Genomic DNA, 13,117 nt, shown 5'->3' with positions numbered 1-13,117 from the left:
CCGGACTTTTTTGTAGACCTTTTTATGATGTACAATACTGTAGTATATTATTTTGATCTATCTCGTAGGGTTCAGCCAGCGTTTGCAATGTAAGCGCAAAAAAATGTGTTTTACGACATCACATTGGAAATCTCTAAAATTATCAGTGTTTCTCTACTATATTATGCATGTATTATATATATATATAAAATCCGTTGCGCAGTTTTAAAGATTTAAGCATACATAGGGACAGACAGCGAGAAAGCGACTTTGTTTTAAACTATGTAGTGATACGACTTTGTGGGAGACTTCCCATTAGATATTATATTGGTATTGTTAGTTTAGCACGACATGTTACACATTTATAAATGACTTTTTTAATAGCATTTATTCCGTTTATTATACAAGTTTCGTATGGCGCAAAGCGTCATTTGTGAACCAGCTTGAAGATTTTTAATGTGAGCTTCAGTGGATATTAATTTGAATTAAAATAGTGATAGAAATTTGATGTTTTTTAGAAAATTTTATTATACTATTGCTCTTGCCTGCATTGATCAGATTAATTTCAGTCGCAAAAAACTTCAGTCTGAACTAATTTTATAATTAATTCCATTGAATTTGGTAATTCAAATGTGATATGGGGACATACGAATTTATCACTAACATTTTTTGTGTTGTAACAAAATCTCAAACAATATGTAGTTATTCACTTGAGTTTTGTAATAGTTGAAAAACGTGTTATTAGTTCATGTATAGGAGAAATTACACTAGTAACGTATACAATTGGTCGTTGTTTGAGAATTACGACTAATAAATGCGTTTTAAAACCTGTGCGGCCACAATGTGTCACTCACCCTTAACCATTGAGACCAAAAAACTAAATATTGTTATTTGTTATATCTTCGGGTCGAAGACCACGCGAGCTGAAGTGAAAAAAGTTTTTCAGTCATTCCTTTTTCTCATGCTCTTCCTTATACAGTCTGCACCGCAGCTATTCCATATGCAGTCTTTGAAATTATTAAATTTTCGACGTCGACATCATAGGTCTGTCGCACTACTAAAAATAGGCCAGTGTGGAAGCGTCAACTTAAGTAAATCTATTTCTTAGTGAAGCGCAACAATTGCACGACTATTTAGCCGCGTGATTCAACCGTATGCCGCTACAGTTCAGCGACTGTAGCGTTACGTTTTTGAAGCACTGCTCTCGTGTAAAAGCATCAATTTAAAACAGTGAACTTCAAAAAATCGTGCAACTGTAGCGCTTGAGAAGCGCTACAAAAAGTAGCCCATGTGAAAAGGCTCTTTCCGTATTCAAAATAAAGGTTTTAAGCGGTTGTTGATTGTGTTCTCGCCAAAGAATTTTTTGAAATTTCCGATCGTGTTCGTGATCAATCCTTGCCTATACATCTTAGCGATATCCACTGTTAAAACGAAATTATGAGACCTAAATTGAATTAATAACGAAACTAAATCTTCTTGAACTGTTGGACTAATCAAAAGCGTATCTTTGAGCGAAAGTCCGTTTGTTGTTTTTGCTGAGCCATCAAAAACGACTCTAGGTTTCGTTGTTAGGCGCGATTCCTTCTGTAAAGCGTGATATGGTAATATTCTTTCGTAATAGGTGAAGTATTTGTTTCTGACATATGACCTTTTTAAAGCGTTGTTGTACGAATGGTCTAACTCATTTTTTTAGTCTTTTTTATTTGTGATCTAACTAACATAATGTCCTTCTTAGCTATCAAAACGTGTATGTTGCTTGAATCTGTTTCCTTTTTAGAAAAGAATTTACGGTTTGCACCTTCCTCAATCTCCCAAAATTTGTTTATTTGATTATTTAATGAATCTATAGATAAAATACAAATAGATCGTTTTGGCACGTTTGATTTAAAAGGAACCGGACCGGATATTACCCATCCTAATTGCGTCTTTTGTAATACTGCAAAATGGTTTGCCGATTACGTTTGCACTTGACCAATTCGTAGGTATTTGAAAAAAAGATCTACTCCTATCATTAGTCTATTTCTCCTGGTTTGTGAAAATCAGGGCCAGAGATAAGCGAGGGAGAATGTTTGAAGGAATATTGATATTGCTTCTAGAAAACTAATGCATTGCTAGTCGTTTTGGTATTCGAGTTATAACAAAAAAATTGAGATATCAGTGTGTCTAGGTTTAGTAATTGTTGTGACAGAATGTTTAATATGACAAACTACTTGATTAATTCCGGCAACAAGGATATTTACTGCGTTTTTATTAAGGTTTAATAATGTATCCATTCTGTCTGTGATTAAATGCGACTGAGAGCCCAAATCTAAAAGAACTCTACAATTGTGGTTATTCCCTTCATTATCGTGAATGTAAACTAAGACTTTTGATAGCAAAACCTGTGATAGTAGGGTTGTGTTTAGATTAGTGAAATTTCCTTCAGAAGCTGTTGAACTATTTTCAAAATCTGTGTGTAACATGGTGTAATGTGTTCACTGACATTTTTTACATTTCCTATAGCAGTGCAATTTTTTTATAGTGTGCTTTGCTTTCGAGCTCAAACAAATACCGACTTTTTTAACTATATCGTGACGTTCGTTAACATTCGTATTAATTAGTTTTTCACAGGCTGGAGTGAAATGCGATTTTTTGCAAAAATGACACAATTAATTAGTTGGCGCTGTGTATGTGATGTTGATCTATTTGAGTTTGTTTGCGATCTTAATGCGCGAGGCTTATTATGTTCAATTTTATCTAATTTTGTGTTTTCGATAACCTAAAAATTTTAAAAGTTCCTCCATCGTAGGAGATTGCGTGTTCTGTATTTTCCTTCCACTTACGACGTGTTTCATCATCCAGTTTTGAAACAATGGCGTATAGCGGAAATGCTTCTAAAAAGGGTTTGTTTAATGCAACGAGTGCCCTATAATTCTTTGTGCCGCGATCAAATAAAATTCACCTAACGAATGAGGGGATGTCTTAGAGCTTAGAACATCGAGATAACCACAACAATGTTTTAATTCGATTGTTTATAACGGCTTTCGGGTCATCATAAAATTTTTTTAAAAATTGACCAAGCTACTAAATAATTGACGAATGTACTTCCAAGAGATTCAATTATTTTAACCGCCTTTCTTGTTAAGCAGAACCGTAGGTACATAAGCCGCTGAGTATCGCGAAAATTAGGGTTGTCGTGAACAGCTGATTTAAAAGAATCACAAAAATCTGTCCATGCCTTATACAAACCGCTAAATTGGGGTAATTCTCTGGTGGGCAATTTAACATGAATATCATTGGCAATTTGTGAAGATTCAGATATGGCTGGTGTGCTAGGTGGGGCATTATCACTAGTTATTTGATTTTGAGCTAATTTTCCTTGCTGATTGATACTAATGATTTTCTGCGCTGTAGACGAACCTTTAAAATACTCGTCTTCGAAAACTGTTTCTATGACATAATTGTAACTCAAAATCGTCATCCGAAACGAACAGTTCTAATTCGTTTTATATTAGTTCATATAATTAAAATCGTCTGCCATTGTTGTCGTTCTAGTACGTAACTGAACAAGATCTGGACTATATCACCTAATGAACCTAAATATTTGGTGAATCTTGTAAGGTTGCTTTTTATTGAGCCACGCTTTTTGACTAATTTCCTAATGCGATTATCACTCTCTGCATTTGCAATATTACAAATAAATCGAACAGAAGCAAGGAAACAACATTAAAATGAGTAGGATTGGTGATTACGTAAACAAGACATGCGAGACCTACAGAGTGTTGCGATTTCCTGCAATCAATTGATTCAAACGATATTGATGAACTTTGATCTGCTCGTCCGCGATGTATAAGATGAATTACGTTTTGCGAAATTTAAATTGAGATCAAAATGTTCACTATATCCGGCTCGAAGGACCATGTTTAATTCTACGGGTGTGTTGCTTGCCTAGATACTTTCTAAGGAGCATTTAACCCTTTTCGAGATAAAGTAATTTGTTTTCTATTATACCTACCACAAGGAAGAGAAAGACACTTATCTTTCTCGGCTAGTAGCAAGTAACGAACTCTGCTGGTACTTTATAAAATTTGTGCATCTTTATTTAATTCGTAGAGTTTGTAACAGTACCTAAATATTTCTTCATATTATTCTTCTTCCAATTCCTTCATCTTTCAATTTCTATGTACACTGCATATCCAACTTCAATTTAACTTCCGGGATTTTTACCTCGCTCTTATTATACCACTTGTGTTATAGGTAACATTATTTATTTTCATTTCCTCCGCTGTTGTTAATATATACACTTGTTCCTTTCTGATTTGAAAAAAACAATATACGAAGACGGTTCATGCATTACTGGTCTACAGATACAAAATATATTTGTATTGTAGTGTCGCGATGACACGTCTGAATAACATTTTACTATACAATTCGGTAGGGGTTGGCGCCAGGCGGCGATTTCATTTATATATGAATTTATAGTATAGGAATGTGGGACACGCGGGACGCTGTAGATGTTTTGTGGGACTATTCTATTATTTAATCTAATAAGGAAATTGCATGTGACATTGCGGGACGGATAGAGTCACCTTAATTATGAAATAACGATGGATAATCTTCCAAACTGCTATTTTTACCATTTTTAAAATTTGTCGAATCCTAAAGTAAGTATCGGGTTTGGATAATCCAACCAGAACTGGGTTGGTCCCAGTTTGAGTATCCGGAATCGAAAAATTCTAGTCATAGCTGCTACCGTTCTTTTACGTACGTCTTTTATGTATATTCTAGGTATTTAAATTCGCAAACTTCGCTTAATTTATGATTTCCATCCCATATACATATAGTTTTCTTTGAATTTTCTTTTTTACTAAACTTCTCCTGACTAAATACATTTTTTGGCTTTCTCGTCGTCTGCATATAAATATTGTTCTTACAGGAAACTCCTAGTGAACCGCAACAAATAACTTGAAATTAGGGCCTTAAGGGGTGTTGAGTGTCAACGTTCTGTATCCATTGTTTCGCTATAGCTTTTAGGTGTAATTTTATAATTGAGCTTCTTAGCTATTTAAATAAGTTACTTTTACTTTGAATGAGGTTTATGACTATGTTATTTTGTTTACCTTGCAAACAATTAGTTTATTCTTAGGTACCTTTTCTATTGTATATTTTAAAATTGACTATTAATGATAGGTGTGTCATTAGGGGTTTGTCCCAACATCATAATATTTCAAATAGTTCGTATTCCTTATATTTATTTTGCAATCATAAAATCTATTATTTTTGTTGGAGTGCAATTTGATCACCTTCAAATCATTGACATCTGATACCAAAAATTGTTGCACGCTGGACACTCGCACGTACACCCATCTCTCCCTTTCCCTTCTTATCGAACCGCACCCCTTATACCCCACTTTCTTATCTTGGACCAACCACCCTGTTTCTTCTATTCCTAATCCAATTAATGTTTCCAAACCTTACTAACTCCACCTACTCTCCCTCTTAACACAATTTTTGTTAATATCCGAAAAAAGAAAAAAAGCACATGAATCGGGAAGAAGTGACAACAACGAGTGACAATCACCGACAATCACAAACGATCAATGTGATAATCAATCAGAATAATCAGAACTAGTCAAGCATAATTACAAGCTTTTTCGTAACGTAACAGTTAAGTGACATTAATATTTTTTAGCGTTAGGTTTTTATTTAAGTTGCAAGTTTGAATAAACACAACATTAAAAAACTAACGTGAGTTTTAATCATAAAACAGGTTCGTCAAACCATGCGTCAACAAGNGTTTTCAATTATATAGAGTTCAATAAATTTAAATTAGCACGCTGTTAAACACGTGTATGTATTTGTTTCATCATCTGAACTTTTTTCTGTTATTATTATAAGTATGTATAATACATACATTTGTTAAGAATATTCTGCATTAAACAGGTGCAACTATTTTACTACAATGGTAAACACTCAATGCTATAAACATTACAAACCGCATTCCGAAGTAAAAACGATACTATATTTGATTACTGGTCTGAATGCCTCCACTTACAGGAATCTTTTAATTACATAACATCACAACACTTGTTCATTCGGCCTCAATTCCGTTTAAATCATATCAAGGTCTGTTCACTGGCCTTTTACGGTTGCACATAAATGTGATCAATCTTCGATTCTTTACACGTACAGTAAGTAGGTATTCAACGCGCATTAATAGGTTTTAGCCAAGTTACACAAATCTAATATGTGTGCAATTAATAAATAGCAATGATGATAGTAAAATAATAAATACTGAAACACTTCGCCTGTGAGACTTTTTAAGAAAAGAAAGTTTATTATAAAATAAAAAGCATTAGAGCTTCTTTTTAAAACATTTTGCGACAAATATCGTTTTATTTATTTTAAAGGTTTTGAACGCTATAAAGGAAGGTAAATTTGCATAATTTGGGCCAATTGCAAAAGCAGGTGACAAAGTTACTAGAACGTTGCACCAATGTTGAAAGGTGGGTGTCAGATTATTATTTGTTATAACATGAACGGAGCAGTTGAGGTCTATGAGTTGAGGATGCTGAACACCAATAAACATGACCAGGAGAATTTTTCTTCCTGTTGTGGCTGCTTTTCGGTATTTAGGAAGTCAAATAACTCAGGATGGAAGGATCAGTAAAGACATAAAACACAGGTTAGCGCAGGGTAGAATCCTCTTTAACAAAAAGACTTCACTTATATGCTTCATCATCAGAAGGTCATCAGTCCTAAGACTGATTGGACACGTTCCTCCACTCTTTCCTATCCTGAGCTAATCTTCGCATTTCTCCAAAACTAGAACAACCCACATTCATAACTATTTGCGAACAGTAGGTCTACCTCTACCCTTCTTAACTTCTGTTTCTGCCTCTAATATGTCTCTGACTAGACCTTCATGTCTGAGAAGGTGTCCTACCAACCTATCTCGATTATTTTTTATTGACTTCCACAGAGTCCTCTGTTCTCCTATTCTTTCTAATACCTCTTCATTTCTAACCTTTTCTACCCACGTTATCCTCATCATTCGCCTATAGCACCACACTTCGAAAGCTTCTAATTTTTTCTTTTCCGCCGCGTCCACTGTCCATGTTTCGCACCCGTATAACGCCGCATTCCAAACATACACCTTTAACAACCTTTTTCGAATTTCTAAATTAACCGTTCGCAAGCATAAAAGTGACTTCTTTTTATTAAAGGCGATACGACCCTGCGCTGACTTATCTCACTTCCTAGATATCTAAAAACAGCCACTTCTTCATTTTTCGTCTCCTATGTTTATATTTGCTCTTTCCCTACTCTTCCTTGCATACTAGTATTTTAGTTTTACTTTTATTTATTTTCATACAGTACTGATCTGTTAATACCTACTTCTATGCTTGCGAACGATTGATTTACAAATTCCAAAATAGTACATTACGTTGGAGGGAAGAGACAAGGTTTTCTCAGGCTACATGTGAATTGCTACCCGAGCGGAAACCTCGTCATTAAATTGATGATTGGCGAAATAGTAGTGAGTTAATTAGAGTTTAGAAAGTCATTGTGGATTGTATAATTCATTAGAAAGATTTCTGCGCATGTCGCATGAATTCAATGACTAATTTCATTGCCTCCCGATTTAAAAACGGCTGAAAAAAGCCATGTCTTCAGAAAATCAGGCCTGACGACTTTATGATGACGGTGATGAATAGAATGCCCAGCTTTCATGAAGGCAGCACAAGAGACTTGTGGAGGTGGAATACGGCCTCGAGACCTCACGTTACTAAGCACTGGTATAGAGTAATTCCATGACTTAAAAAAAATCAGGACTGACGACCTTATGTTGATGATTAATAGAAAGCTAGCCTTTCATGAAGGCCACACAAGAGATTCGCGGAGGCCAAATGCGGCGTCAAGACCTCACGTTCCCTAGGACTGTAAGTAATACCGTAACTTAAAAAGAATCAGGACTGACGATCTTTAAGATGATGATGAAGAGAATGGCTGGCTTTCATGAAGACCGCATAATAGACTTGCATAGGCCAGATACACCCCCGATTCCCCTCGTTCCTCAGCACTAATATAGGGTAATACCATAGCTTACAAAAACTCAGGACTGACGACCTTATGATGATGATGATGAATAGAATGGCCAGCTTTCATGAAGGCCGCACAAGAGAATTGCACAAAACGGATGCGGCCTCGAGACCTCACGTTCCACAGCACTAGCATAGAGTAATATCATGGGTTAAAAGGTTAAAATAAATCAGAACTGACGACCTTATGATGACGATGATGACGATTAATAGAATGGCTAGCTTTCATGAAGCCTGCACAAGAGAATCGCCTCAAGACTTCACGTTCCCTAGAACTGGTGTAGAGTAATACCATAACCTAAAAAGAATCAGGACTGAGGACCTTTAAGATGATGATGATAAATAGAATGGCCGGCTTTCATGAAGACCGCATAATAGACTCGCATAGGCCGGATACACCCTCGATTTCTCACGTTCCTCAGCACTAATATAGGGTAATACCATAGCTTACAAAAACTCAGGACTGACTACCTTATGATGATGATGATGAATAGAAAGGCTAGCGTTCATGAAGGCCACACAAGAGACTCGCGGAGGCTTAATGCGGCTTCGAGACCTCACGTTTCCCAGCACTATTATATAGTGATACCGGAGCTTAAAAAAAAAATCAGGACTGACGACCTTTATGATGATGATGATGAATAGAATGGATGGTTTTCATGAAGGCCGCACAAGAGAACCACGGCGGCCGAATGCGGCATCGAGACCTTACGTTACTCAGCAATAGTATAGGATAATACCATGACTTACAAAAAGTCAGAACTGACGACCTTACCATGATGATGATGATGATAACGAATAGAATGGCTAGCTTTCATGAAGGCCGCACAAGAGAATTGCAGAAGACGGATGCGGTCTCGAGACCTCACGTTGCCCAGCAATGGTATAGAATATACTTAATGTGTATGGCTTAAAATAAAATAAATAATTAAAGAATACTTAAAGCAAAACATAGAATAACATCGAAGAAGAGCTGTATGTACATATTTATAAAAGAAAACACTCTACACCCTTATTGTAAAGCGGGGAACTCGTGATGAAGCCTCGGCAGGAGACGGATATATGGGCGTGGATGAAGCTGCTATATAGAATCTTTATACTGTGGCATAACTATTAAAAAATATTGTGCAAAAAGGAATTGAAAAAAATTCTTTTATTTATATTTTTCAAATATGAAATTCGTGAAAACCAACGGCAATCACACTATAGACTACGTACATTATATGGATTATTTCAAGAGTTTTCTGATATTGCACGTACGTACATTTAAGACCAAAGAAAATTGGTCAAAGGTTAAGACCCTCAATGTCCTGTTGGACCGAATTTCATCATTGTATGTTGAACAGCTTATTGTGCCAAATAATAAGGTATTGTATAGATATAACATAGAGTATTGTTTACAGTATTGTTATGAGGGATTGTTTGTAACAATCAGGTGTAAACCCTCGTATAATGTGCTTGTTTGAATAGACAATTTCTTTTTATTATATAAATGAAGCTCTATCATGGTCTTTTCATTATTTTGCATGTCACCTTAATTTGTCTTTGTTTCCTGAACTAGAGATTAATTGCATATATAAAAAAAAACTTATTCTCTATTTTCACCGTGAAATATGAATAGAATATTGTTCTAAAAAATAAATTGACCATTGTAAAGTAAAATATGTTGGTGTATGTATAGGTAAACTGTTAATTTAAACAATGTATGTATGCAGTCACTAATAGTAAATTCATACATTAACTAAATTAGACATGCGAGACCTACAGAGTGTTGCGATTTCCTGCAATCAATTGATTCAAACGATATTGATGAACTTTGATCTGCTCGTCCGCGATGTATAAGATGAATTACGTTTTGCGAAATTTAAATTGAGATCAAAATGTTCACTATATCCGGCTCGAAGGACCATGTTTAATTCTACGGGTGTGTTGCTTGCCTAGATACTTTCTAAGGAGCATTTAACCCTTTTCGAGATANTTCACTGTGCTATTTATTTCACTGCTATCACTGTTAATTTATTTCCCGATTCACTTCTGCAACGGTCAATTTATTTCTTCTCCTCTCGGCGATCGTCTCTTCCTTTAAATACTCTTTTGTTTACTTTCGGGAACCTTCTGAAAACATCCGGATAGTTTATTTTTCTTTGAACTGTTTAACTGCTTTCCCAGAACGAAGGTACGACACACAAATTTACAAATACGGCAAACATGAAGAAAGGCTCCAGCGGCTAGTCGGCGAATCAATAAGCCGTTCACGCACACGTATGCCCCATCGCACACAAACACACTCGTGCTCGTTACAATACAATATACACTTGTACCTAGTTTATCGCCTAAACCTACGCGCCTCTCTGCTGGTTTTCATTAGTTACGATAAATTTAAATGCAGATTAAATTTCATTGCATACATAAATCTGAAAAAATTATAAATTTATCTTCTCACGTTATTTTACTGTCATATTCCGTTAACTGCTGATATATTATGATTTATGATGCTACCAGAAGTTTGTTGTTAGAACTAATTCATAAGGGAATATTTTTTTTGTGTACAAAAAACTACTATAATTTTGCCATTTCATAAAATTAATAGAAGCTGTCGGTGCGCAGTTCATGACATCAAGAGAATTCTTTTTCATGCTAGCAAACATTTATTAAGGTTGGTAAATATTTCCAAATNAGAATAAAAATGATAATCTCTTATCAAACACATTATCACATTATTAACGTGCATACATGTACATCGCTTGCTTTTTGTTTTATGTAGACAGACTAACGTTTTCCCACAACGTGACTATAGGTTGAGGAGAACTACTATTAAGTATTAATAAAAAATATTAACCTTAAAACACGAAAATCGCGAAACTGCCTTGGGAACATATCGTATTTGAATAACTAATTAATCCTTTGCACGAATAATTTGTTTATTCTTAAACAATCAGGCTCTAAATGCCGGTTCTTTAAAAGATTGAATAAAACATAGTTAGTGAAGTACTAACTAAAATGTCTCAATAAAATTATTATTAACTATAAATAATGGACTTACCGTATAGCTTTGCTTTGAAGAAAACTAACAAAAAAGCACTTTTAAGTAGTCCTCCAAAATACTATCTTTTTAATTTTTTAATTAATTATTATTTACCACAGTCTCCTTTTTCTACTTTTAATATATTCTCATTCTGAATTCTCTGTTCGTGCTTCTAGCACCGCAGTTCTATTTCACTGTAAGTTTATCTTTTTGTATTCGGTATTCAGTGTTAAATGCTTGATTAAAGGTTTACAAAAAACGAAAGTCTTATTATTGCTCATACTATACACTAGCATAGAGTAATATCATGGGTTAAAAGGTTAAAATAAATCAGAACTGACGACCTTATGATGACGATGATGACGATTAATAGAATGGCTAGCTTTCATGAAGCCTGCACAAGAGAATCGCCTCAAGACTTCACGTTCCCTAGAACTGGTGTAGAGTAATACCATAACCTAAAAAGAATCAGGACTGAGGACCTTTAAGATGATGATGATAAATAGAATGGCCGGCTTTCATGAAGACCGCATAATAGACTCGCATAGGCCGGATACACCCTCGATTTCTCACGTTCCTCAGCACTAATATAGGGTAATACCATAGCTTACAAAAACTCAGGACTGACTACCTTATGATGATGATGATGAATAGAAAGGCTAGCGTTCATGAAGGCCACACAAGAGACTCGCGGAGGCTTAATGCGGCTTCGAGACCTCACGTTTCCCAGCACTATTATATAGTGATACCGGAGCTTAAAAAAAAATCAGGACTGACGACCTTTATGATGATGATGATGAATAGAATGGATGGTTTTCATGAAGGCCGCACAAGAGAACCACGGCGGCCGAATGCGGCATCGAGACCTTACGTTACTCAGCAATAGTATAGGATAATACCATGACTTACAAAAAGTCAGAACTGACGACCTTACCATGATGATGATGATGATAACGAATAGAATGGCTAGCTTTCATGAAGGCCGCACAAGAGAATTGCAGAAGACGGATGCGGTCTCGAGACCTCACGTTGCCCAGCAATGGTATAGAATATACTTAATGTGTATGGCTTGAAATAAAATAAATAATTAAAGAATACTTAAAGCAAAACATAGAATAACATCGAAGAAGAGCTGTATGTACATATTTATAAAAGAAAACACTCTACACCCTTATTGTAAAGCGGGGAACTCGTGATGAAGCCTCGGCAGGAGACGGATATATGGGCGTGGATGAAGCTGCTATATAGAATCTTTATACTGTGGCATAACTATTAAAAAATATTGTGCAAAAAGGAATTGAAAAAAATTCTTTTATTTATATTTTTCAAATATGAAATTCGTGAAAACCAACGGCAATCACACTATAGACTACGTACATTATATGGATTATTTCAAGAGTTTTCTGATATTGCACGTACGTACATTTAAGACCAAAGAAAATTGGTCAAAGGTTAAGACCCTCAATGTCCTGTTGGACCGAATTTCATCATTGTATGTTGAACAGCTTATTGTGCCAAATAATAAGGTATTGTATAGATATAACATAGAGTATTGTTTACAGTATTGTTATGAGGGATTGTTTGTAACAATCAGGTGTAAACCCTCGTATAATGTGCTTGTTTGAATAGACAATTTCTTTTTATTATATAAATGAAGCTCTATCATGGTCTTTTCATTATTTTGCATGTCACCTTAATTTGTCTTTGTTTCCTGAACTAGAGATTAATTGCATATATAAAAAAAAACTTATTCTCTATTTTCACCGTGAAATATGAATAGAATATTGTTCTAAAAAATAAATTGACCATTGTAAAGTAAAATATGTTGGTGTATGTATAGGTAAACTGTTAATTTAAACAATGTATGTATGCAGTCACTAATAGTAAATTCATACATTAACTAAATTAAGTAGACTCCAACCATCTTCAACCATGGACTACAAAGTAACATAGGGACGGGGTATAATTTGTAATTATACTGTAATATTCGTGGGTTTAACAAAATTAACTTCTAAGACTGATAACAACAAAA

General features: G+C 35.0%; 1 long non-coding RNA gene across 1 annotated transcript in view; it reads right to left on the bottom strand.

The window, feature by feature from the left end:
* The window catches only part of LOC112906840, a 96,108-nt gene extending 84,936 nt beyond the window's left edge, over window positions 1-11,172 (bottom strand). The window contains exon 1 of the long non-coding RNA XR_003232629.1: window positions 11,104-11,172. This is a non-coding gene — a long non-coding RNA (uncharacterized LOC112906840). The remainder of the gene's footprint in view (window positions 1-11,103) is intronic.
* Window positions 11,173-13,117: the final 1,945 nt, after the last annotated feature.

This window comes from Agrilus planipennis, unplaced genomic scaffold (genome assembly GCF_000699045.2).
Source record: "Agrilus planipennis isolate EAB-ADULT unplaced genomic scaffold, Apla_2.0 scaffold45, whole genome shotgun sequence".
In the NCBI taxonomy this organism is placed as follows: Eukaryota; Metazoa; Arthropoda; class Insecta; order Coleoptera; family Buprestidae; genus Agrilus; species Agrilus planipennis.
Note: the sequence above shows the minus strand (reverse complement) of the source record. Positions and strands in the feature narration are given on the sequence as shown.